Below are 26,282 nucleotides of genomic sequence, written 5' to 3'. Positions count from 1 at the left end.
TTCGCAGTTTAGTAGACCTCTCTTGCCAATGTGTGAGAGGATACCACATTTAATTACAGAGATCAAATGATAATTGAAAAAATAAAACGAGACCAACACACATAGATGATTAAGATGTACAAAAAGGATAATGATGAATGCAGCGTCAATGGGTAAGTGTAACGCCGAGCGCTCCAGGTCTCGCATCCATCCCGGAGTGCTCATGGTGTGTGTGCTCCTGCAGTGCTCCGGTCTATCCCTCTGATCGGGAGCGCTGCTACAGTGCTGCCGGCGGGGATGCGATCCCCTTGGCCGCACAAGTCCGCCTGTGGGTCGCATCCCATTTTTCTTACCTCCCCCTGCCTTCTGTGTCCTCCCGGCGTGCGCGGCCCCGCTCTCTAGGGCACACGCGCGCCAGCTCTCTTAAATTTAAAGGGCCAGTGCACCATTAATTGGTGCCTGGCCCAATCACTGTTAATCACTATAAAACCCCATTTCCCCTTCCTGTTCTTGCCGGATCTTGTTGCCTTGTGCCAGTGAAAGCTTTTTTGTGAGCCCATTGCCTGTGTATCCAGACCCTTGCTGTTGCCCCTGACTACGAACCGTCGCCACCTGCCCTGACCTTCTGCTACATCTGACCTTGCCTTGCCTTGCCTTGTCCTTGCGTCCTGCGCCAGTCTCAGCCGCCAGAGGGGTTGAATCACTACCGGGTGGAACGACCTGGGGGTTACTTGCCGCATCCTGCTTTGCGGTGGGCTCTGGTGAAAACCAGTAACCCCTTAGATTCCGTTCCCCTGGTACGGCCCACGCCGTCGCCTCTCTGGCACAGAGGATCCACTACCCGTGTCCTGTCCGCATACCAGTCCGGATCCTGACAGTAAGTGGGTGTTAGCTTAGTCATATAAGGTAAAAGTCACTGTCAATATTAAGTATGTTTCTGACAGACACACAGTAGAGATGACAATGGCTACATAACAGTAACAGTAGACCAAAGTATGGATAAGTAGATGGCTATTGCCCAAGAGTTAATTGTGCAGATTAGATCCGTCTCCTAAGAGATATTCATGCCCGCTGTGAGAAAAAAAAACACAACAAATATGTACATAAGATATGTCAAATAGTCACCAAATGGTAATAAAGTTATTAACTCATGTGACAAAATTGCTTACCACATGTGATAAAGGTAGGGTAAGTCAAGCGCAACTTTAGGTATGGATAGATAATCCAAATATTGAGTCCTTAAGATGGGGGACCTGAAAGAACCAGGCCGTAGCCTGCAAAGATACGTAGATATATAGGATTATATGAGGTTATGGTATAAATACATCCAGGAACAGTACACCAGGTAATGTAACCACACATGTGACCACACAAGAGGGCAACATGTTAGATGATGACACACCACTGAGACTAAGATGGTCCCTAGTTACTAAAACAAAGTTGCAGACTGTAATAAAGTACACAAAAGCACTGTATCAGTAATATAGCAGAATATATACATTGTCCCAACAGCAAAACAATGGGTCATAAACTAACCTGGTGGAAAAGGTATATTCAAATTACCCGGCAGCAGGATATTTTCAAAAAGACCGGCAAAAGGATGGGAGCAGTCAGGATAAAGGACCAAGCCGTGGTAAGCTAAAGGGAAGGTGGTCGTAATTACCATACTGCTGATGCAATAATAGGCGCATAAGAGCCCCCAAAGAATTTTGTGCCCAGGAGATGCTAACAGTGTAAACATACCTTATTCTACGATTTGAAGGTGCACGCTGCCGGTGAGCCCAGAGACGCCGCTGCTCTGGGCCATGTATCTGGCCCTTAAAAAGGCCGATGTTCGCACATTGACAGACGCTGCTTCCGGTAAGTGGAAGGCAGCGTAACGTCACATTCGGTCTAGGTGGAACGCATGGTGGCATCAGTTCCTATGAAGTGGAACGCAAGCTCGCGTTCCACAGTGGATGAAGTATATGGGACAATGTACCAGAAACAGTACCAGAGGTCCGAGGTAGAGTACAGCAGTCAACAGGTTGGTAGGCAGAAGGGCTCTGTATTAAAGAGAAGCGGTGAATAGAAAGTCTCAGAGGTAGAAATGGGCCAGCGAAACATGATATAAATGGAGCTTAAGTCACCATATGTTTTGTTTGGAAATGTTTCATGTATGGGTCTATATGAGAAACAGTACCATAGGTCCCAGGTAGAGAACAGTACATATTTATATTGATTTCTGTTATGACATAATACCTTATTTGACACAGTGGTATAAAAATGTTACCAGAAAGTTACATGTATGACAACTGAGGGATAGATACAGGAAGATTTTACATCTCTCATGATAGTTATACATTTCTTAAGTGTTCTAGTTAGAAATGTATAACTAGAACACTTTAGAAATGTATAAAGCACATAGATACAGTACATTCAAATTACACTACTTTATTTTCCTATTGTATGAGTCATGCCAAATGTTATCTATTTCCTATTCCACACAACACAATTAATTCTCTGTGTAACACGAATAGTACTTCTAACAACAGGAAACTGTGTGTCCCAGCCCCAAACAGGTATATAACACTTCAATGTGTATGACCCATAATTACAGGCTTACACATTTTAATTGTCATGATTATGAGGGTTTAGAAACAAAAGATGATGTTCAGGACTGATATTTATAAATATTGAACTTCCTTGGTCCTGGCCCTGGGACCCCCCGCGATCTCTGTGCAGCACCCAGCATTCTAAACAGTAGGTTTACAACGGTGGGTTTCAGCGGACGGAGATGTGATGTCATTCTATGCCCCCCCGTGACGTCACTTCACGCCCCCTTCCATTCATGTCTACGAGAGGAGGCATGGCGGCCATCAGGACCCCTCCCCACCGGTGGGACCCCAGCAATCAGACATCTTATCCCCTATCTTTTGGATAGGGGATAAGAAGTCTGTGGGCGGAGTACCCCTGTTTTACCATGATGCTTTTATTTTTTTACTTAATTTATTTCTTTTTACTGACTAGAGCCAGATACTAAAATATTTTTTTTTAATTGGTTTCTCTTTTTTTTTTTCAAATTAGAAAGTTTTTATTTTTCAACGACAATGGTAATAACAATGATCCAAAACAGGTAGTATTGCGGGTAGGGGAGTGCAAGTAAAAGATATATTAGCAGTCAGAAAAGCAGAGGCACTTGTATGGCATAACAATACAATAGAAGGCATTAGTCCTATGAACAAGTAACAATCCTCTGTAGTAAATACAGGAAAAGGGGGGGGCTCTGGTCTAAAAAAATAACAATTAGGTAAAAGACATGGGGAAGGGGGACCGGGGTGAAAAAGGGGAGGAAGACAACTCCTGGAGAGCAGGAGAGGTAGGAACAGACTAGGGGAAGAAAAGAAAAAGAAGAGAAGGAGGGAAAGAAAGGAAGGAAAAAGGGTGATTAATTCCACAGTACAAGCACGAAACTGACCAGGCAAACAACATACCTTGTGGTGAGATCCCAGCTCCACGCTCCTCCAAGTCGTTGCAGTGACTACACAACCTAACCAGGGTGAGGAATAGTGGGAGCCAGGGGAGGGGTGCAGGCGGGGGGTGTGAAGGTCTCTGAAGTCCGGCGAGGATAGCAAACCCAACCATGGAGACCAAACAGCTGAATAACTATCTACTGTGCTGTGTGAATCCGCAATCAATTCCTCCATTGTGTGTAAGTGAGCCACCTCCTGAAGCCAGAATGAGAGGGTAGGAGTAGTGGACTTCCAGAGACGGGGTATGACCGTTCGTGCCGCAAGTGGTTTCTATTTTCTGAATGTGATCTTTTTATTAACATTTTTTGAGCATTATTATGTATTATTATTGCATTTAGACATACTCCTGTGAAAGCCAAACAGAACCTGAACACATCACTGGAGACTTATCATTATGACATTTTTCATTTGCACAGCCCACTGTTCCAAAGATCTGTCAAACTGTAAATGCTCACTGCACCCCTTGAATTCTGTGAGGGGTGTAGTTTCCAAAATGGGGTCACATGGGGGGGGGGTCCACTGTCCTGGCACCACGTGGGGGCTTTGTAAACACACATGGCCCCTAACTTCCATTCCAAACAAATTCTCTCTACAAAAGCTCAATGGTGCTCCTTCTCTTCTGAGCATTGTAGTGCACCAGCAGAGCACTTGATGTCCACATATGGGGTTTTTCCATACTCAGAAGAAATGGGGGTTACAAATTTTGGGGGGCATTTTCTCCCATTACCCTTTGTAAAAATTGTAAAATTGGGGGGAAAAACAGCATTTTAGTGAAAATTTTTTTTTTCATTTACACATTCGACTTTAACAAAAAGTCGTCAAACACCTGTGGGGTGTTAAAGCTCACTGTACCCCTTGTTACATTCCTTGAGGGGTGTAGTTTCCAAAATAGTATGCCATGTGGGGGTTTCTTTGATGTTCTGGCACCATAGGAGTTTCCTAAATTTGACATGCCCCCCAAAAACCATTTCAGAAAAACTCACTCTCCAAAATCCCATTGTCGCTCCTTCCCTACTGAGCCTTGTAGTGCACTCACAGAACACTTGACATACACATGAGGTACTTTCTTACTCAAGAGAAATTGGGTTACAAATTTTGGGGGCTTTTTCTCCTATTACCCCTTGTAAAAATTCAAAAACTGGGTCTACAAGAACATGCGAGTGTAAAAAATGAAGATTTTGAATTTTCTCCTTCACTTTGCTGCTATTCCTGTGAAACACCTAAAGAGTTAACAAACTTTTTGAATGTAATTTTGAATACTTTGAGGGGTGCAGTTTTTATAATGGAGCATTTCTAATATGAAGGCCCTTCAAATTCACTTCAAAACTGGTCCCTGGAAAATTCAGATTTTGAAAATATCGTGAAAAATTAGAACATTGCTGCAGAACTTTGAAGCTCTCTGATGTCTTCCAAAAGACAAAACATGTCAACTTTATAATGCAAACATAAAGTAGACATATTGTATATGTGAATCAATATACAATTTATTTGCAATGTCTATTTTCCTTACAAGCAGAGAGCTTCAAAGTTAGAAAAATGCAAAATTTTCTATTTTTTCATCAAATTTTGAAATTTTTCACCAAGAAATGATGCAAGTATCAACACAGATTTACCACTAACATAAAGTAGAATATGTCACAAAAAATAAAAATAAACTCTCGGAATCAGACTAAAAAGTTAAAGCATCCCAGAGTTATTAACGCAAAAAACGCTCTGGTCCTTAAGGTGAAATGGGCCTTGTCCTTAAGGGGTTAAACATATGGACTGCAAAAACTTCCCATGTAGAGTGTGGAACCAACACAAAATTACCGATTAACACCAAGGGCTCTTTACCTTGACCAACAATCTCACACCGCAGCTTTAGCTACAAATAAGACTAGCTAAATCTCAGACTGATATCTTGCAACTGTTGTGTCAAGGTGACAATGTACCCCCATTCACTGGCCTTAGGTGCTTTTGCTGGAGCCAAAAAAAAAAAAAAAGTCAAGAATTTTTTAATTATTTTTTTGCTTTTAACCAGACTTAATGCGTAAATGTACACCTTGAAGCATTAAGTGACTTTGAAGCAAGCGCAGGAGCGAAAACACAAAATTGAAAATGGTCTTTAACCCCTTAAGGACCAGGCACGTATGAGTCCTGGCACCCTGGGCTTTAACCCCTTAAGGACCGGGGTTTTTTCCGTTTTTGCATTTTCGTTTTTTGCTCCTTGCCTTTAAAAAATCATCTCTTTCAATTTTGCACCTAAAAATCCATATGATGGCTTATTTTTTGCGCCACCAATTCTACTTTGTAATGACATCAGTCATTGTGCCCAAAAATCTACCGTGAAACGGAAAAAAAAATCATTGTGAGACAAAATTGAAAAAAACCCGCCGTTTGGGTTTCTGGGACCTGACCGCCCGGTAATTTTGCATGATCCCGGTTGTCACAGACAGCCAGGACCATGCTGAAGTATAGGAGCGAAGTGGCAAGCCTGCCACCTCCTCCTATCCCCTGTGATTCCTCGGTTAGCTAACCGACCAATCCCAGGGGGGGGGGGGGGGCGGTTGCTTCCTTCCGCCCTGCCCGGAACCCCTGGAAGTACGGAGAGAACGGGAGGAAGACCGGAGGACGCAGCGGTGGAAGGGGGAGTGCTGGGGACCGGCCACGGTACTTACCTCGTTCCTGAAGACCCGGCGGGGGAGACGGCAGCAGCGGCGACAGGTGAGTGGATCTTCGGCGGCGTCATGGGACCTTTGCAGCAGTCCAGACCGCTGTAAAGCGATCTGGACTGCTGCCTCTGGTCACCTTACACTACAACTCCCAGCATGCCCAGACAGCCCTTGGCGTCTGGGCATGCTGGGAGTTGCAGTTTTGCAACATCTGGAGGTCCACAGTTTGGAGACCACTGTGCCCTTCCATATGTTGCAAAACTACACATCCTCAGCATGCCCTTACTGTCCAGGCATGCTGGGAGTTGTAGTTCTGTAACATCTGGCCCTTCAGATGTTGCAGAACTACAACTCCCAGCATGCCTGGACAGTTTTGGCATACAGGGAGTTGTAGTTTGCAACATCTGGAAGGGCACAGATTGGGAACCACTGTATTAGTGGTCTGCAGACTGTAGTCCTCCAGATGTTGCAAAACTACAACTCCAAGCATGCTGGGAGTTGTAGTTCGGCAACATCTGGCTCTAAAGATGTTGCCGAACTACTACTTCAAGCATGCCTGAGAATGCTGGGAGTTGTGGTTTTGCAACAACTGGAGGCACACTGGTTGGGAAACATTGTCTGTTTCCTAACTCAGTGTCTCCCAACCCGTGTGCCTCCAGCTTTTGCAAAACTATAACTACCAGCATACACTGATAGACCGTGCATAATGGGAGTTGCAGTTTTGAAACAGCTGGAGGTCCCCCCCCCCCTGTGAATATACAGGGTACATTCCCATGGGCAGTGGGCTTACAGTGAGTATCAGGCTGCAAGTTTGCGATGCAGCAAATTTTGCGCCACAGCTCAAACTCGTGGGAACAGCGTGAAACTCGCTGTAATCCCCCGCCCATGTGACTGTACCCTAAAAACACTACACTACACTAAATAACACTACATATACACATACCCCTACACAGCCCCCCCTCCCCTCCCCAATAAAAATGAAAAACGTCTGGCACTCCACTGTTTCCAAAATGGAGCCTCCAGCTGTTGCAAAACAACAACTCCCAGTATTGCCGGACAGCCGTTGACTGTCCAAGCATGCTGGGAGTTTTGCAACAGCTGGAGGCACCCTGTTTGGGAATCACTGGTGTAGAATACCCCTATGTCCACCTCTATGCAAGTCCCTAATTTAGGCCTCAAAAGCGCATGGTGCTCTCACTTTAGAGCCCTGTCGTATTTCAAGGCAACAGTTTAGGGCCACATATGGGGTATCGCCGTACTCGGGAGAAATTGCCTAACAAATTTTGTGGGTCTTTTTCTCCTTTAACCCATTATAAAAAGGTGAAGTTGGGGTCTACACCAGCATGTTAGTGTAAAAAATAAATTTTTTACACTAACACGCTGGTGTTGCCCTATACTGTTCATTTTGACAAGAGGTAAAAGGGAAAAAAGCCCCCCAAAAATTGTAATGCAATTTCTCCCGACTACGGAGATACCCCATATGTGGGCGCAAAGTGCTCTGGGGGCGCACAACAAGGCCCAGAATGGAGAGTGCACCATGTACATTTGAGGTGATTTGCACAGGGGTGGCTGATTGTTACAGCGGTTTTGACAAACGCAAAAAAAAAAAAAACACATGTGACCCCATTTCAGAAACTACACCCCTCACGGAATGTAATGAGGGGTGCAGTGAGAATTTGCACCCCACTGGTGTCTGACAGATCTTTGGAACAGTGGGCTGTGCAAATGAAAAGTTTGTACAGCCCACTGTTCCAAAGATCTGACAGACACCAGTGGGGGGTAAATGCTCACTGTACCCCTTGTTACGTTCCTCAAGAGGTCTAGTTTCCAAAATGGTATGCCATGTGGGGGTTATTTTGCTGTCCTGGCACCATAGGGGCTTCCTAAATGCGACGTGCCCCCCGAGCAAAATTTGCTCTCCAAAAGCCAAATATGACTCTTTCTCTTCTGAGCATTGTAGTTCGCCCGTAGTGCACTTCAGGTCCACTTATGGGGTACCTTCATACTCAAAAGAGATGGGGTTACAAATTTTGGGGGATATTTTCTGCTATTAACCCTTGCTCTGCTATTTTCAATTTTTTCATCAAATTTTGGGATTTTTCACCAAGAAGGGATGCAAGTTACCAAAAAAAATTTACCACCATGTTAAAGTATAATATGTCACGAAAAAACAATCTCGGAATCAGAATGATAACTAAAAGCATTCCAGAGTTATTAATGTTTAAAGTGACAGTGGTCAGATGTTCAAAAAACGCTCTGGTCCTAAAGGGTAAAATGGCCTGGTCCTTAAGGGGTTAAATGGGTACTTTCAGATGCAAAAACTTTTTGTGTGTTGTTACTGATGAAAATGAAGGACATTTTGTAATATGGTTGTTTAAAAGATTTTGAATATTTAGTAAAGAAAACGGATTGTGAAAATCTCACCACTAGGGTTCCCCATACCTACCGGGAAACTAACCCGTCCTGCAGGAGAATTAGGCTTGTCCATGAATCATGGACAAGAGATGACTCATGGACAAGGCTGCATGAGCAGACACACCAATCACCTCTCACCACCACAAGAGAGGGACATACCTCCTTCCCCTCAGAGGATTTCTAACACTGTGCGCTAATGAAAAGAGGGATTTTTATAATAAATATAGGTGTGAAAGGCATAAAATTTAGATGTACATGGTCAGGATTAGGTATTAAACAACTTTTTTTATTTTTTATTTGTGGGATCTGACAGGTACGTTTAAAGGGATCAAGACGTGTGTGTGTGTGCATACCTTAATGCATTCATGTTTCATGTCTTTGCCCAACTTTGCAGAACTGAGTTTTACCGCAGCCCTCCCCAAATAAGGCAACCATCTAATATATGGTGATGAACTGTTCTGAATAGCACACTGTACAGTCTATATATTCATCCTTCAGTTAGGCTTTCTCTATAAGTATCTCTGTTTCATGGTTATCAGACATGGTGCAAGTCATGTAAGTCACTTTTGGTGCATTCTGTTTTATTTCTTGCCCTAAGTTTAGAGTCCATATGACAAATTCACCAGGTTCACTGTTCATATAAAAACTCTGTTACTCATTCATCTACCTACATAGAAAGGAGCTAATCATTAAAACTCTATTGGTTTCTCAATATGTGGTTCTGAGTAAAGAATAATCCCAACCTTAGGACTTTGCAATGTCTAATAAGTTGTGCAAAGCAACAGAAAATGTTTACCAGTGTTGTGTTTCTCACCATTGAAATCAATAGGAAAAACTGAACAAACATTCCACAAAACCCTGACAAACAAGTCTATATTTTTTATAATTTCAAATTATTCTATTGTTTTCAGTCAGGTCAACTGCTTAACTCAAAATGGAGGATAAAAGGGAAATATAACTGAGACAACAGGGTAAAACAATCTACAGCAGCTGAGTGATGCATGGATCAGGATTCTAAAGCAATCACTGTACTGACATTTATGGCCCTCAACACTATATACTATCCATTTTCTTGATCCTCCTGTGGGTGCCCTCCAGCTTTTGAGTCTCAGTAGCAGATTCAGAAGGCCCTTCAGAACCAGATACAACAGGCACCTTGTCAGGAATGGTAGATGGTACAGTAAGTGATGGGAAGTACAGAAATCGGGCATACATTTGGCATAGTTTCTACAGCAGCTCAATGCGATTCCCTTCCTGATAAGATATTTCCAGATAACAGGAGCAGAGACCACCACTATACTAGTGTGCTGGCAGGCTGTGTGGTGCAGGGCAGATGTTGTTACCCTAGGGGCAGATGGCATTAACCCCTTGTATTTGTGACGCCAGGGCGTGGTTTAGACTATAACCACCCGAAGGTATACTGCTGGATCCTGGGTTAGGACTGGACTTTGAGGTCTCCAACACTCTGGACACACACACTAGGCACGACTGCACTGGACCTCAGCTTAGCAGAAGAGCAGAGCTCAAAGAGAGAGACGCTAGCTCCACCCAGGGCTTATATGGGGGAGATTAGCAGGGAGCCCATAGGTCACTCTTCGGATCACCTGGTCACTTGTACCTCCTGGTTAACAATCACATGAGATATCATATGGTATAACTCTTAAAAGCAACATTACATTTTATAACACTTTACATCGTAAAACATATTTACAATGGGGAAACAAGTGCAGGAGCACGGGGTAACACCTCCCGTAGTGGGCAACCACGAACTCCCCCTCTTTATTAAAGTAGTCCTCAACGCCCAGTCCTGGAGGGCGAAGGACTGAAGTGGTCACTGAGGCCTAGTGACAGTTCCTGGGACATTTATACACAATGTCCTTCTCAGGTCTGGATTAAGAAACAAGATAAGGATGAGTCCATGTGGCATGGTAAATGTCCATACATGCTCTTTAAACATATGGGGTTAATTTGACGTTGTAACTGCTTTCTGAACATGCTCAAGACAATAATATACACAGATTCACAAATTGGGCTCCCGGAGACTACCTACCCAAGGCCTTGGCTGCTGGGGCCCCTCGGTTCTCAACTCTTCTCCCCAGAGAAAATAGACACAACTTTATATATTTAGAACTTGTGGACTGGGACAACAAATAATGTTACAGTCCTATCTTAACTATTTGCATATGTGTGAACTGACTATGTGTGGTACATAACGTTACATTAGGAGTTAATCTTTTTACCTGGCAGGAATTTGTCATGGCGCTGAGGTAGTGGCTATGCTTCTCCTGACTGGGTCAGGATGCCTACCATATAGATCACCATGAATAAATGACACAAGTTAGTCAGGCACGTTTCTTAAACTTTTCATAACCTGTGGAGAACAAAAGTACTTCACAAAGAAAGTTAATGATATATATATATATCAGAATTATCAAAGGTAGATTTCCCTAACTTGGGAACTTGCCATCCCAGCCTCGCCGGTCTAACGGCTTCCGAGGCTGGGACATGTAACGGGGTCCATGGGACTGTGTCCCCTCTAATGGACTCACTCAGGTGTTCCAGTTCACTCTGGACAATGTGGACTGTAATGGTGGGGCTGAAGTGACCACTATTTGCACTGCAGCGGCTTGTGCCACTGTGGGAACAACAGTTAGTGCTTGTTGGGCCGGACAAACCTCCTCTGCGGGAGTAGGCTGAGGCACTTCAGTTGGTGCCCGCTGGTTAGGCCAACCCTCCTCAGCCACAGGAGTAGGCCTGGGCACATTCACAGACGACTGTAGAAGATACTTTGGTCCCATGACAGGCACTTTGGGCATGTAGACCTCCTCCTCCTGGATGGTAACTCTGACTTTAGGTTGCAGCAACTCAAAGGGATCGGTGTCCCAGTCGTCTGATGGGAAGTAGGCAAACAGAATCTGGGTTTGATTCTTCGGATGGGTCACCACTGCCGCCCACTCTCCTCTCAAGCTCTGTAAAGGAGTATACGCCATGATCTCCCTGCTCTCTAGAGAATGCATGGACGGGGGAAGATAGTCTCTCTGCACTGCCCGACGATTGACAAGGATGGTCCCTCCACAATTACAGTTCATGAGGGTGCCAAACCCCCGCACTTTGTTGAATTGGCGTTCCAGAGGTGGCTCTCCCTCTCGGGGATGTTCCAATTTTCTGATGTACAGGGCCTCTAATGCTTTGGTGTCCTGTTGCTGCGCACCTCATATGGCAGCAGATTCGGCCCATATCTCTCCACTATCTGTGCCCTCAGTCCCTCTACAATCTCAGCCACCTGAGCCTCTCTTCTGGCCCTCTCGGACTGGGGGATCGGACTTCCCTGGTAGGGGAAGGAGGTTCTCCCTCATGTATCGGATCAGTCCGTGCTCATCGCCAAACAACCACTTAGGTAATGGTGGTGAATGGGGACAGGTGACAGACTTCTGTGCCTGGGGGGTTTGCTCTAGGCTAAGGGTAGAAGGAGGGGTAGAGAATGCGGTCTAAGCCGGGGTACTCACTTCTTACTGAATTTCGGCCCAGTACCCCCAGGTCCGATGGTGAGGGGACAGCCTCACCAGCGATGATGCACTATAAAACTGGCGTTTCCTCCTCCGGGGTTGGTGGCAAGTCTCCATTGTCCTCAGCAGTTTGCTTTCTGGGCATGCTGGGATTTGTAGTTTTGGAACATCTGGAGGGCCACAGTTTGGAGATCACTGTGCAGTGGTGTCTAAACTGTAGCCCTCCAGATGTTGCAAAACTGCAAATCCCAGCATGCCCAAACAGCAAACAGCTGTCTCGGCATGCTGGGAGTTGTAGTTGCATACCTCCAGCTGTTGCATAACTACATCTACCAGAAAGCCCTTTGGCGATCAGTACATGCTGGGAGTTGTAGTTTTGCAACAGCTGAAGGCACACTGGTTGGAAAAATTTTTGCCGCAGCACAAACTCCTAGCGGGAAACTCACCGTAAACCTCTGCCTGTGTGAATATACCCTAAAAACACTACACTACCACAAAATAAAAGGTAAAACACTACATATACACCCCCTTACACTGCCCCCCCCCCCCAATATAAATGAAAAATGTATTGTACAGCAGTGTTTCCAAATGGAGCCTCCAGCTGTTGCAAAACAACAACTCCCAGCATTTCTGGACAGCTACTGACTGTCCAGGCATGCTGGGAGTTTAGCAACAGCTGGAAGCACCCTGTTTGGGAATCACTGGCATAGAATACCCCCTATGTCCACCCCTATGCAATCCTTTAGTTAATCCTCAAATGCGCAGGGCGCTCTCTCACTTTGGAGCCCTGTTGTATTTCCGTACTCGGGAGGAATTGCACTACAAATTTTGGGGGGCTTTTTCTCCTTTTACCCCTTATGAAAAGGAAAAGTTGGGGTCTACACCAGCCTGTTAGTGTAAAAAAACAAAAAAAAAAACATATAGTGAGCCTTAACACCCCACAGGCGTTTGACAAATTTTCGTTAAAGTTGGATTGGAAAATGAAAAAAAAAAAGGTTTTTTTTAACTAAAATGCTGGTGCTACCCTAAATTTTTCATTTTCACAATGGAAAATAGGAAAAAACAAAAACAAAATTTGTAACCCCATTTCTTTTGAGTGAGAACATACCCCATATGTGGAAGTAAAGTGCTCTGCGGGCAAACTACAATGCTCAGAAGAGAAGGAGCGCCATTGGGGTTTTGGAGAGAAAATGTGTCCGGAATTAGAGGCCACATGTGTTTACAAAGCCCCCATAGTGCAAGAACAATGGACCCCCCCCCCACATGTGACCCCATTTTGGAAACTACACCCCTCATGTAATGTATTAAAGGGGTACAGTGAGCATTTAAGCCCCACAGGTGTCTGACAGATTTTTGGAACAGCCCACTGTTCCAAAGATCTGTCAAAGGCCATTGGGGTGTAAATATTCACTGTACCCCTTAATAAATTCTGTGGGGGGTTTAGTTTCCAAAATGGGGTCACATGTGGGGTAGGTCAACTGTTCTGGCACCACGTGGGGCTTTGTAAACACACATGGCCCCTGACTTCCATTCTAAACAAATTCTCTCTCCAAAAAACTCAATAGCGCTCCTCCTCGTCTTCTGAGAATTGTAGTGTGCCAGCAGAGCACTTGATGTCCACACATGGGGTATTTCCTTACTCAGAAGAAATGGGGTTACAAATTTTCGGGGTCATTTTCTCCTATAGACCCTTGTAAAATTTGGGGGAAAAACTGAATTTTTGTGAATTTTTTTTATTTTTTCATTTACACATCCGACTTTAACGAAAAGTCGTCAAACACCTGTAGGGTGTTCAGGCTCACTGGACCCCTTGTTATGTTCCTTGAAAGGTGTAGTTTACAAAATGGTACACAATGTGGTTTTTTTTCTGCTGTTCTGGCACCATAGGTGCTTCCTAAATGCGTCATGCCCCCAAAAAACCATTTCAGCAAAATTCACGCTCCAAAATCCCATTGTTGCTCCTTCCCTTCTGAGCCCTCTACTGCGCTCGCCGAACACTTGACATACACATGAGGTATTTCCTTACTCGAGAGAAATTGGGTTACAAATTTTAGGGGGATTTTTCTCCTTTTACCCCTTGTAAAAATTCATAAACCGGGTGTACAAGAACATGCGAGTGTAAAAAATGAAGATTCTGAATTTTCTCCTTCACTTTGCTGCTATTCCTGTGAAACACTTAAAGGGTTAACACACTTTCTGAATATCATTTTGAATACTTTGAGGGGTGCAGTTTTTATAATGGAGTAATTTTTGGGATATTTCTAATAAGAAAGCCCTTCAATTCCACTTCAAACCTGAACTGGTCCATGAAAAATTCAGATTTTGAAAATTTTGTGAAAAATTTGAAAATTACTGCTGAACTTTGAAGCCCTCTGATGTCTTCCAAAGGTAAAAACATGTCAACTTTATGATGCAGATATAAAGTAGACATATTGTATATGTGAATCAATATATAATTTATTTGGAATGCCTATTATCCTTACAAGCAGAGAGCTTCAAAGTTAAAAAAATGCTAAACTTTACATTTTTTCCTCAAATTTGGGAATTTTTCACCAAGAAATTATGCAAGTAGCGACAAAATTTTACCACTAACATAAAGTAGAATATGTCACGAAAAAACTATCTCGGAATCAGAATGAAAAGTAAAAGCATCCCAGAGTTATTAATGCTTAAAGTGACAGTGGTCAGATGTGCAAAAAACACTCGGGTCCTTAAGGGGTTAAAATGGACAGAGGTGTCAGCAGAGAGCTCTGTGTTCCAAAAAGAAAAGAATTTCCTCTATAGTATTCAGCAGCTAATAAGTACTGGAAGGATTAAGATTTTTTACTAGAAGTAATTTACAAATCTTGAGGCCGGAAGAAGCACGCATACACGTGTGAAACAGCCGGCGTAGCCTTCGAGCGCCCACTTACCTGCACCGATGCTGTGATCCAGCCTTCCGTAGCTTCAAGCCAAGCTGTCTCCGTACGTGCCTTTGTTGTTATAATATACAAATCTGTTTAACTTTCTGGCACCAGTTGATTAAAATTTTTTTTTTTTTTTACCGGAATATCCCTTTAAGGCAATTTGGCTCACAGAGCAACCCAAATACATGAATACTCTCTCCATCTGGTTGTTAGAAAATGCCAGGACAGCAGTGGTGTCTCCAGCTGTTGCCAAATGTGAATTAAAATCCAACATGATAATACTAGCTTGTTTGTACTAGTAATGTGTATTAATATATTGATCTTTGTTTAGGATAATGCATTGATATATTAGATGATCTGATTAGGTCACCACACAACCTTGCTAAGTTCTAAGGCTAAGTTTCCACTTGGGTTTTTTTTCTGGCAGTTTTTGGAATACTGCCACTGCAGTTTATGAGCCAAAGTCAGAAGTGGATCCATAAGGGAGGAGAAGTGTAAGTCCTTCCTTTATATGTCCTATTCCTTCTGAATACACTTCTGGCTTTGGCTCAAAAACTGCCAGAAATAAACGTGGAAACTTAGCCTTAGTGGGAGATTTTGCAAAACCTGTCCAGAGGTAAAGTTGCTGCATTGTCCATAGCAACCAATCAGATCGCTTCTATCATTTTTGACAAGGCCTCTGAAAAATAAAAGACGCGCTCTGATTAATTGCTATGAGCAACTCATTTCCTTTGGACAGGTTTAAATAAATCTCTCCCAAATTTAGTTCTTCTTTGATTTAGCTTCCTCTATTAGAACAGATGACTCCTTACTAAATAACTGGTCCCCCATGCTTGAAAGTAAATCACTGGGGTCTGACATTTTCTTAAGCCAAGTTGGTCATGATCTACATTTGTGGTGTTTTTAACACGGTTTCGCAAACAAATATTTGTGCCTTTTTAACAAAGGTGGAGTTAATAAATACTGTCCACTGTATGGGCAAATGCACAGCCCTGCAATCCACAGCCAGTTTTTCCAAAAAATGTCTATTTCCAAAAAAATTGTGCCTTTTTACAGCCCAAAAAATTAAGGGAACTTCTTGATAAATCTCCCCCAATGTGTAGCAAAATCAGCTACGTATTTTGCTCCCCATTGACTTTAATGGGTAGGAAATTATGTAGCAAAATACGGCATGTGTGACCCTACCCTTATAGTAGGATCACACGTGCCATATTTTGCTGCACATTTTCTCCAACTGACTTTGCTACCGATTCACTTTAATAAGTAGGAAAAAGACCCTACCCTCAATTTTTTTTTATTTGTGCCCTCCAAGAAACAATGCTCATCTTTTTATACATGCAGCAGCATGTTAACAGAATACCTTTTTATGGGTTAATTTTAGAGAGCAGGGGTTGTTGTTAAGCAGCAAGAAATCATTATTTTCCATATAGATACTGGTTGAAGTGTTTTACACCCCAGACAAGGCTCAGGCTCATGGCTGCCGAATATATAGGGTTGTGACATCACTTGGCTGCCTGGCTGCTGATAGGTGGCATGCCGCCATATGATTCGGGGTGATCCCGCCTACCCAGACTTCCATGCCCCACGTCCTCACATGTGTAGCTGCCTTTTAGCCCCCCGCCCCGCACAAAATGTAGTGAATGAAGCAATTCGTTACCACGAAGCGCGAGGAAATTTTGTATTCATTCAGAATCAAATTTTTCATGAAATTCGGAACGGATTTGACTTCGTCAGCTTCAATTCGCCCATCTCCACAAACAATCAAAATGCAGCTTTAATTTCTCAATTTGCTAAGGTAAAATGGAACATGATATCTGATTGGTTGCTATGGGCAAAGCAGACATTGATAAATATGAGCCACTGCTTAGACCAAAGTGTATGAATATGGCCCTAAAAATCCTATTCACAGCTATGAAACAGTCGGCTGCCATAGAAGGAAGAAACACAGCAAAATGTTACACATACAAAACTCAATGGGGAAGATCGGAAGGTTCATTAAAACCTGTGCAGCCAAAAAGTTGAGGAGTTGCCCATGGCAACCAATCAGATTGCTTCTTTTATTTCTCAGAGGCCTTTTTAAACAATAAAAGATTGGTTGCTATGGGCAACTTTTTCGCTACACAGGTTTTGATACCCCCCCCGCGCCAATGTTATAGCTACAAAATTAGAGTAGAAGTAGCATCTATTCTTTATCCAATTCACTATAATCCACACCTGGTTTTGGCTTTCAAACCACAAAACTCCACCACGTGAGAGCACAAAAATACAGAACAATGGGGAGATTTATCTAAACCTCATCAGAGAAAAAAATTGCCTAGTTGCCCATAGCAACCAATCAGCTCGCTTCTTTCATTTTTCAGAGGCCTTGTTAAAAATGAAAGAAGCGATCTGATTGGTTGCTATGGGCAACTAGGCAACTTTTCCTCTGGACAGGTTTTGATAAATCTCCCCCAATGTTATGCTGGGGTGTGATGCACACAGTTTTTGGGCAATCTGATAAATTACATGGGGGAATTTACGAAGGCTCTGTGGCAGTGATTAAAGGGTTTACTCTGGAGAAAAACATCTTATCCCCTATCCTGCTGCTGGGGACCCCTATCATCTCTAGGCTGGCACTGGTGGCGTCTGGAACTCTGAAGCTTGGAGCTTCCGTGTTTGTGACGCTGCGCCCTTTGTGATGCCACGTACTAGCCGTCACGCCACCTCCCATAGACATGAATTGAGGGGGCGTGGCAACTGTAGTCGCCAGTTATCCGGCATGTACCAGAATTCATTCCGTGCACAGATGACCAGGGTGCCACGCCGGAGATCGCGTGGGGTCCCCAGCGGTGGGACCCCCGTGACCAGACATCTTATCCCCTATCCTAAGATAAGGGATAAGATGTTTTTTGCCGAAGTACACTTTTAGGGTACGTTCACACGAGCAGAATTTTTTGCGGGTTTTCCGCTGCGTATTTGAAAGTGGGCGGGCTCTTCTCGGCTGTCCGCAGCAGATTTTCCGCGGAGGAATTTACGCTGCTGAAAATCCGCCGCAAGCCCCATTGAAGTCAGTAGAGACGGTGGCGGATTTTCCGCAGTGTAAATTCCACCGCAGAAAATCTGCTGCGGACAGCAGAGAAGAGCCCGCCCACTTTCAAATATGCAGCGGAAAACCCGCAAAATAATCCGCTCGTGTGAACGTACCCTTAAGCATAAAAAAAAAAGGCGAAACATTTTGCACAAGTTTTCAGTTTGTGGAAAATGTGTGTTTTTATTTTTGCCCTTTTACGCTAGCCGCGATAAATTTAATAAAGTGGGAGGGGTTTAACATAAAAAAAGCGAGGGATAAATCGCACACCCAATTTACTACTATATATACTTGGAAGCTAGCCTATATTGTAGCCGAAACCTTTACTAGCACCGCGCGAGCGTGGATTTCAAAGCAAGGCGCAGCTGCTGCAGTACTTCATTCATTAAATGGCGTGTAAGACGCCAATCTTAGTATATGTTTAAGTGGAATTCAATGGTTTAGAGCACAGAACTTCTGAACAGTTGAAATTATTATTTTATATATATATATATATATATATATATATTTTTTTTTTTTTTTTTTGCCTCCATCACGGGAAGGCCTGTATCTTTAAATGTATTATATGTGTATTGCAATATCTAGGGTTATGAACAGAGAGCAAAGGTGAGTGTGTACAGAGAACGGTCTGTGAAATGTACAGCCATGATATGTTTCGTGCATCTTTCACTGTTCCCAGCATTAGTTTTTCCTGATATATATGTTTTACAAAGTGGATTGTGGCGACATGACTAAATGAAACATTAAGGGATGATTCACACACATACACAGTTCACCGCAGTTTTTAATGCATTTTTTACAGGAATTCATTCAAAGGGAAATATTAAGCAATGGCTAATATTATTCCTTTGTGCAGGATCCTTTTCTGTCATCTGTTTAAAACTATTTGACTATAGAAAACCTCAACTAGTGCAGTGCTTTCCAAACAGCGTGCCTCCAGCTGTTGCAAAACTACAACTCCCAGCATGCCCGGACAGCCTTCGGCTGTCCGGGCATGCTGGGAGTTGTAGTTTTGCAACAGCTGGAGGGACGCTGTTTGGAAAACACTGCGCTAGATCTTTCTAAAATTCAGTTTACGCAATTATCAACTGCAGAGACTATTTATGTATTCATGCATAGATTATTTGTCACATAACACAACAACCCCAAATGTCTAGACAGAAGGGAAAAGCACAGAGAAATTTCACTTTACCTCACAGTCCAGAAGAGTCTTTAGAAGTCAGGAGAGCTGCACTAAGCCTGGCCTCACAGACACAAGTAACTTTGAACTGTTCCCTGCATCAATTATGTCCACCCACTGAAAAGATCTGGCTTTAATTACTCAATATTGCCCCCTAGAGGACAGTGTCCAGAAAGAACATTTCATACAACAGAGCAACCTCTGTACTCACTCAATGATACTGAACTGAGTAATGAGGTTAAACAAGGTTGTTCGAATTCTGGTTTTGTATAAAAAAAAAAAAATGTCCCAATCTTACATTATTTTTAATTAATGTTATTTTATTCTATTACAGGACATTTCAAATCATCAAATAATAAAAAAAAAATTCTCAGTGTATTGTATTAGTCTGCCAGACTGTATTAGTCTGTTAATAGTAACCCCGGGATCCCGCCAAAACAAAGAGGGGAGCAGGGGACACCATTCACGTCTATGGCCGAACTGAGTCACCCCTATTTTCCGATATTTTAACCCCTTAAGGACCAGGCCATTTTCCATTTTTGCACTTTTCCTCCTCACCTTCTAAAAATCATAACGCTTTCAATTTTCCACCTACAGACCCATATGAGGGCTTTATTTTTTTTTTATTTTTTTTGCGCCAACAATTTTATTTTGTAACAACATCAATCATTTCACCACAAAATCTGCAGCAAAACCAGAAAAAAAAATTTGGGGAGCAGAATTGAAAAAACAAACAAACCCATTGTGTAACTTTTGGGGGCTTCTGATTCTACGCAGTGCAGTGCACTTCGGTAAAAATGACACTTATCTTTATTCTGTAGGTCCATATGGTCACAAGGATACCTAATTTATTATATATACTTATATATTTTATTTTACTAAATTTACTAAATGCACCAACATTAGTATGTTTAAAATTGCCATTTTCTGACTGCTATAACTTTTTTTTTTTTCTGCATACGGGGATGTATGAGGGCTCCTTTTTTGCCCCTGTTTTTTTATTTTGTTTAGATGGGATTTTTCGATCGCTTATTATTACTTTTTAGGGTATACAAAATGAACAAAAATATGCACTTTTGGCTTTAGAATTTTTTTACGTATACACCATTGACCGTGCGGTTTAATTAACATTATATTTTTAGAGTTTGGACATTTACGCACGCGGCGATACGACATATGTTTATGTTTATTTTTGTTTACTTTTTTTATGGGAAAAGGGGGGTGATTCAACTTTTCATTAGGGAAGGGGTTAAGTCACATTTTTTTAAATTTTTTCTACACCATTTTTTAGTCCCCATAGGGGACTATTTCATGCAATCTTCTGATTGCATACACTGTTCAATGTTATGGAGCAGGCATAGAGCAGCCGGTCACCGATCGGACAGCGAGGAGGCAGGTAAGTGCCCGCGGTGGCCCCGAACAGCCTGACTGAGCTGCCGGGAACAGTTTTACTTTCAGTTTAGATGTGGCGATCAACTTTGAGCACTGCGTCTAAGGGGTTAATGCCAGGCATCACCGTGATCGATGATGTCCCGCATTAGACACGGGTCCTGGCGGCTGATAGCTGCCGGGACCACCCAGCTATGACGCGGGGTCATCTCGTGAGCCTGTGTCATAGCAGTGGAGTGGGCGCAGGGCGTACATGTACACCCTACATCCTTAATAGGTTAAAAATACAATGGTTTTAAATGTAATCTTTAAGGCTACGTTTCCACTTGTTTTTTCTCTCTGGTAGTTTTTGGAAAACTGCCACTGCAGATTTTGAGCCAAAGTCATAAGTGGACCCATAAGGGAGAAGTGTAAGTCCTTCCTTTATATGTCCTATTCCTTTTGAATGCACTTCTGGCTTTGGCTCAAAAACTGAAATAAATAATGGCTTATTAAATTTTTAAAAATGCCTCTAAAAAAATAAAATAAGCAAACTCATTGGTTGCTATGGGTAACTACTTCCCTTTCCTCTACACAGGCTATGCTAAATCTCTTCTATATGTCTTTTGTCTTTGAAACAGGATACTTATCCTGTCGCATTGTGTTTCCATTGAGATTTTTTTGTTACAAAAAATAGGATCCATCTAGATCACGGTGACCATACATTCAGCAGGATGTTCGAGAATATCTGATTAGAAGCTAAAACTTTATTTGACAGCAATGAGTATAACTTACTAGTTGCTGAAAGTTGAGAATACAGCAGTATGGGGGTGCTGAACAGATAGATATGTTGCACTAAAATAAGGATTCATGATGAGAATAGTTTTTTACAATTTGTTTCATTTATGTGTCATATTGTGTTCTGAGTTGTCCATTTTATGTATTGCATAGTATTCCTTATTTGTTTTTTGCAGAAATATAAATGAGAGTGGGAGTTTTTTATTTTTTTTTTAAATCTAATTTTACTGTGTATTTAGTATGAAATGTTATTGTAATGTCACAAGCAATTTTTTTGTATGTGGCAGAGGTTGTGGAGGTCATACATGCCTGTGTGTGGTTGTGCCCTTTGCATCCCCATCACAGTGAACCATTGTTCAGGAATGCAGTAGAGCGGCATGTTTAAACTGCATATGATTAGCCATAATGATGTGAGATAAGCTCCATGCCAAGCTGACCTGCCCTGCCCTAACAATGCCCGACTGTTCAAAAGTGTACAAAATGATCACATATGTCAGTGCGCAATGGAGGAGATTTATCAGTTAAATTACTCCTATTTATTTTATTATTTTTATGAAGCCCCTTGACACTTTTTGTAGAAGTAACTCTTTTACTTTGCATTGAAAAACTATGGTAAAACTTTATTTCTTACCATATTTTAGGCATGCTTGGCTACTGGGTAAGTTACTTGCATTGTGCCATTGCTATCTCTCTCTCTCTCTCTCTCTCTCTCTCTCTCTCTCTCTCTCTCTCTCTCTCTCTCTCTCTCTCTCTCTCTTTCTTAATCGGTAGCATGTACAGTGCTCTGCAATGTAATACAATGAACCTAAAATTGGCTGTACATTGACATTCCCTATTCAACCTGACAGGGTCCATATTTCTGAGCAGAAACATTTTGCTAGGAAATTCTGTTGCAGCAGACCCCCATTGTTTTCAGAATTGTTACAGCAGAACCATTTGCTGCGGAAATTCAAATTCCGAAGGTGTTCATTCTTTCTGCAGTATCTACACGGAAATGCATTGCTGTCAATTGAGGAGGCACATTTCTGTGTGATCCTAGCACCAGCTTGTTCTGCTTGGGTTTGCTCACTGAAAGTTCCCCCGTGTAAAATGGTCCTCAGACGATCTGCACCGAGGAAGGGAAGAAATTAAAAAAATAAAAACCTTGTGGCATTATGCCAAGGAAGACTGGAGGCTTTACTTGCTGTCAAAAGTGCAGAACACTTATGTCAATGCAATATTTTAGTGTCTCCTTTTAACCCCTTAAGGACCCTGGCTTTTTCCGTTTTTTCCTTTTCAATTTTTCCTCCTTAACTTAAAAAAATCATAACTCTTAAAAATTTTCACCTAAAATTCTATACGATGGCTTATTTTTTGCGTCACTAATTCTACTTTGTAATGACATTAGTCATTTTACCCAAAAATTTACGGTGAAATGGGAAAAAAAATCAATGTGCGACAAAATTGATGAAAAAACACTATTTTGTAAGTTTTGGGGCTTCCGTTTTTACGCAGTACATTTTTCAGCAAAAATGACACCTTATCTTTATTCTGTAGGTCCATACGGTTACAATGATATCCTACTTGTATAGGTTTGATTTTGTATCACTTCAGAAAAAAATCATGAATACATGCAGGAAAATTTATACGTTTAAAATGGTAATCTTTTGACCCCTATAACTTTTTTATTTTTCTGTGTTCAGGGTGCTATGAGGGCTCATTTTTTGCGCCGTCATCTGAAGTTTTTAGCGGTACCATTTTTGTTCTGATCAGACTTTTTGATCACTTTTTATTCACTTTTTTGTGGTATAAAAAGTGATCAAAAATGCGCTATTTTGGACTTTGGAATTTTTTTGCACGTACGCCATTGAACGAGTGGTTTAAAAAGCAGTATATTTTTATAATTCGGACATTTCCGCATGCGGCGATACCACATATGTTTATTTTTATTTACATAATGTTTTTTTTATTCTTGGAAATGCCGGGTGATTCAAACTTTTATTAGGGGAAGGGATAATTGAAAGGGTTAATGATTTTTTTACACTTTTCTTATGCAATATTATAGCTCCTATAGGGGGCTATAACAGTGCATTAACTGATCTTTAACACTGATTGATTCATCTCCATAGGAATGGATCAATCAGTGTTTTCGGCGATTGAATGCTCAAGCCTGGATCTCAGGCTTGAAGCATTCATTCGGCGATCGGACAGCACAGGAGAAGGTAAGAAGACCTCCTCCTGTGCTACAGCTGTTCGGGTTTATACCGCGATTATACCGCGGCGATCCCGAACAGCTCCCTGAGCTAGCCGGGCACTTTTACTTTCGTTTTTAGCCGCACGGCTCAGCTTTGAGCGCGCGGCTAAAGGGTTAATAGCGCGCGGCACAGCGATCAGTGCCGCGCACTATTAGAGGCGGGTCCCGGCTTCACTATGACGCCGGGCCCGCCGTGATATGATGCGGCGTCACCGTGTGACCCCGCGTTATATCGCAGGACCCAGGACGTACCCATACGTCCTGGGTCCTTCAGAGGTTAACCCCTTAAGGACCAGGCCATTTTACACCTTAGGACCAGAGCGTTTTTTGCACATCTGACCACTGTCACTTTAAACATTAATAACTCTGGAATGCTTTTAGTTATCAATCTGATTCCGAGATTGTTTTTTCGTGACATATTCTACTTTAACATAGTGGTAAAATTTTGTGGTAACTTGCATCCTTTCTTGGTGAAAAATCCCCAAATTTGATGAAAAATTTGAAAATTTAGCATTTTTCTAACTTTGAAGCTCTCTGCTTGTAAGGAAAATGGATATTCAAAATATTTTTTTATTTTATTCACATTTCCAATATGTCTACTTTATGTTTGCATCATAAAATTGACGTGTTTTTACTTTTGGAAGACACCAGAGGGCTTCAAAGTTCAGCAGCAATTTTCCAATTTTTCACAAAATTTTGAACCTCGCTTTTTTTCAGAGACCAGTTCAGGTTTGAAGTGGATTTGAAGGGTCTTCCCATTAGAAATACCCCACAAATGACCCCATTATAAAAACTACACCCCCCAAAGTATTCAAAATGACAATCAGTAAGTGTTTTAACCCTTTAGGTGTTTCACAGGAATAGCAGCAAAGTGAAGGAGAAAATTCACAATCTTTATTTTTTACACTCACATGTTCTTGTAAACCCAATTTTTGAATTTTTACAAGGGGTAAAAGGAGAAAATGTATACTTATATTTGTAGCCCAATTTCTCTCGAGTAAGCACATACCTCATATGTCTATGTAAATTGTTCGGCGGGCGCAGTAGAGGGTCAGAAGCAAAGGAGCGACAAGGGGATTTTGGAGAGTACGTTTTTCAGAAATGGTTTTTGGGGGGCATGTTGCATTTAGGAAGCCCCTATGGTGCCAGAACAGCAAAAATAACCCACATGGCATACCATTTTGGAAACTAGACCCCTTGGGGAACGTAACAAGGAATAAAGTGAGCCTTAATACCCCACAGGTGTTTCACGACTTTTGCATATGTAAAAAAAATATTTTTTTTTCCACTAAAATGTGTGTTTCCCCCCAAATTTCACATTTTTGCAAGGGTTAATAGCAGAAAATACCCCCCAAAATTTGTAACCCCATCTCTTCTGAGTATGGAGGTACCCCATAAGTTGTCATGAAGTGCATTACGGGCGAACTACAATGCTCCGAAGAGAAGGAGTGATATTTGACTTTTTGAGAGCAAATTTTGCTCAGGGGGCATGTCGCATTTAGGAAGCCCCTATGGTGCCAGAACAGCAAAAAAAAAACACATGGCATACCATTTTGGAAACTAGACCCCTTGAGGAACGTAACAAGGAATAAAGTGAGCCTTAATACCCCACACGGGTTTCACGACTTTTGCATATGTAAAAAAATATATATTTTTTTTTCACTAAAATATGTGTTTCCCCCCAAATTTCAAATTTTTGCAAGGGTTAATAGCAGAAAATACCCCCCAAAATTTGTAACCCCATCTCTTCTGAGTATGGAGGTACCCCATAAGTGGACCTGAAGTGCACTACGTGCGAACTACAATGCTCAGAAGAGGAGGAGCACCATTGAGCTTTTGGAAAGAGAATTCGTTTGGAATGGTAGTCAGGGGCCATGTGCATTTACAAAGCCCCCCATGGTGCCAGAACAGTGGACCCCCCCCACATGTGACCCCATTTTGGAAACTACACCCCTCACAGAATTTAATAAGTGGTGCAGTGAGCATTTACACCCCACTGGCGTTTGACAGATCTTTGGGACAGTGGGCTGTGCAAATGGAAAATTACATTTTTCATTTTCACGGATCACTGTTCCAAAAATCTGTCAGACACCTGTGGGGCGTAAATGCTCACTGCACCCCTTATTACATTACATGAGGGGTGTAGTTTCCAAAATGGGGTCACATATGGGGGGGTCCATTGTTCTGGTACCATGGGGGCTTTGTAAACACAAGTGGCCTTCAATTCCGGACAAATTTTCTCTTCAAAATCCCAATGGCGCTCCTTCTCTTCTGAGCATTGTAGTGCACCCGCAGAGCACTTTACATCCACATATGGGGTATGCTCTTACTCAGAAGAAATTGGGTTACAAATTTTGGGGGGCTTTTTTTTATTTTCCCTTGTGAAAATGAAAAATTTAGGGTGATACCAGCATTTTAGTGAAAAAAAAATTTTTTTTTTCACTTTCCCATCCAACTTTAATGAAAATTTGTGGGGTGTTCAGGCTCACTATACCCCTTGTTACGTTCCGTGAGGGGTGTCGTTTCCAAAATGGGGTCACATGTCTGTATTTATTGTTTTGTGTTTATGTCAGAACCACTGTAAAATCAGCCACCCCTGTGCAAATCACCAATTTAGGCCTCAAATGTACATGGTGCGCTCTCACTCCTGAGCCTTGTTGTGCGTCC

The 26,282-nt window shown here is 42.2% G+C and overlaps 1 protein-coding gene across 2 annotated transcripts in view; it reads right to left on the bottom strand.

Annotated features, from left to right (window-relative positions):
* Positions 1 to 19,384, bottom strand: part of HPGDS (hematopoietic prostaglandin D synthase) — an 81,000-nt gene extending 61,616 nt beyond the window's left edge. The window contains exon 1 of one of the 2 annotated variants that reach the window (XM_056567452.1): positions 19,229 to 19,384. The gene's annotated coding sequence lies outside the window, so the exon portion shown is untranslated. Of the gene's footprint in view, positions 1 to 3,452; positions 3,594 to 19,228 lie in introns of those variants that run through there. The other variant, XM_056567443.1, reaches the window with a different exon arrangement.
* Between the last annotated feature and the right edge of the window lie 6,898 nt (positions 19,385 to 26,282).

Source organism: Hyla sarda, chromosome 1 (assembly GCF_029499605.1).
Source record: "Hyla sarda isolate aHylSar1 chromosome 1, aHylSar1.hap1, whole genome shotgun sequence".
NCBI classification, from domain to species: domain Eukaryota; kingdom Metazoa; phylum Chordata; class Amphibia; order Anura; family Hylidae; genus Hyla; species Hyla sarda.
This window is presented reverse-complemented; position numbering and strand designations above follow the sequence as displayed.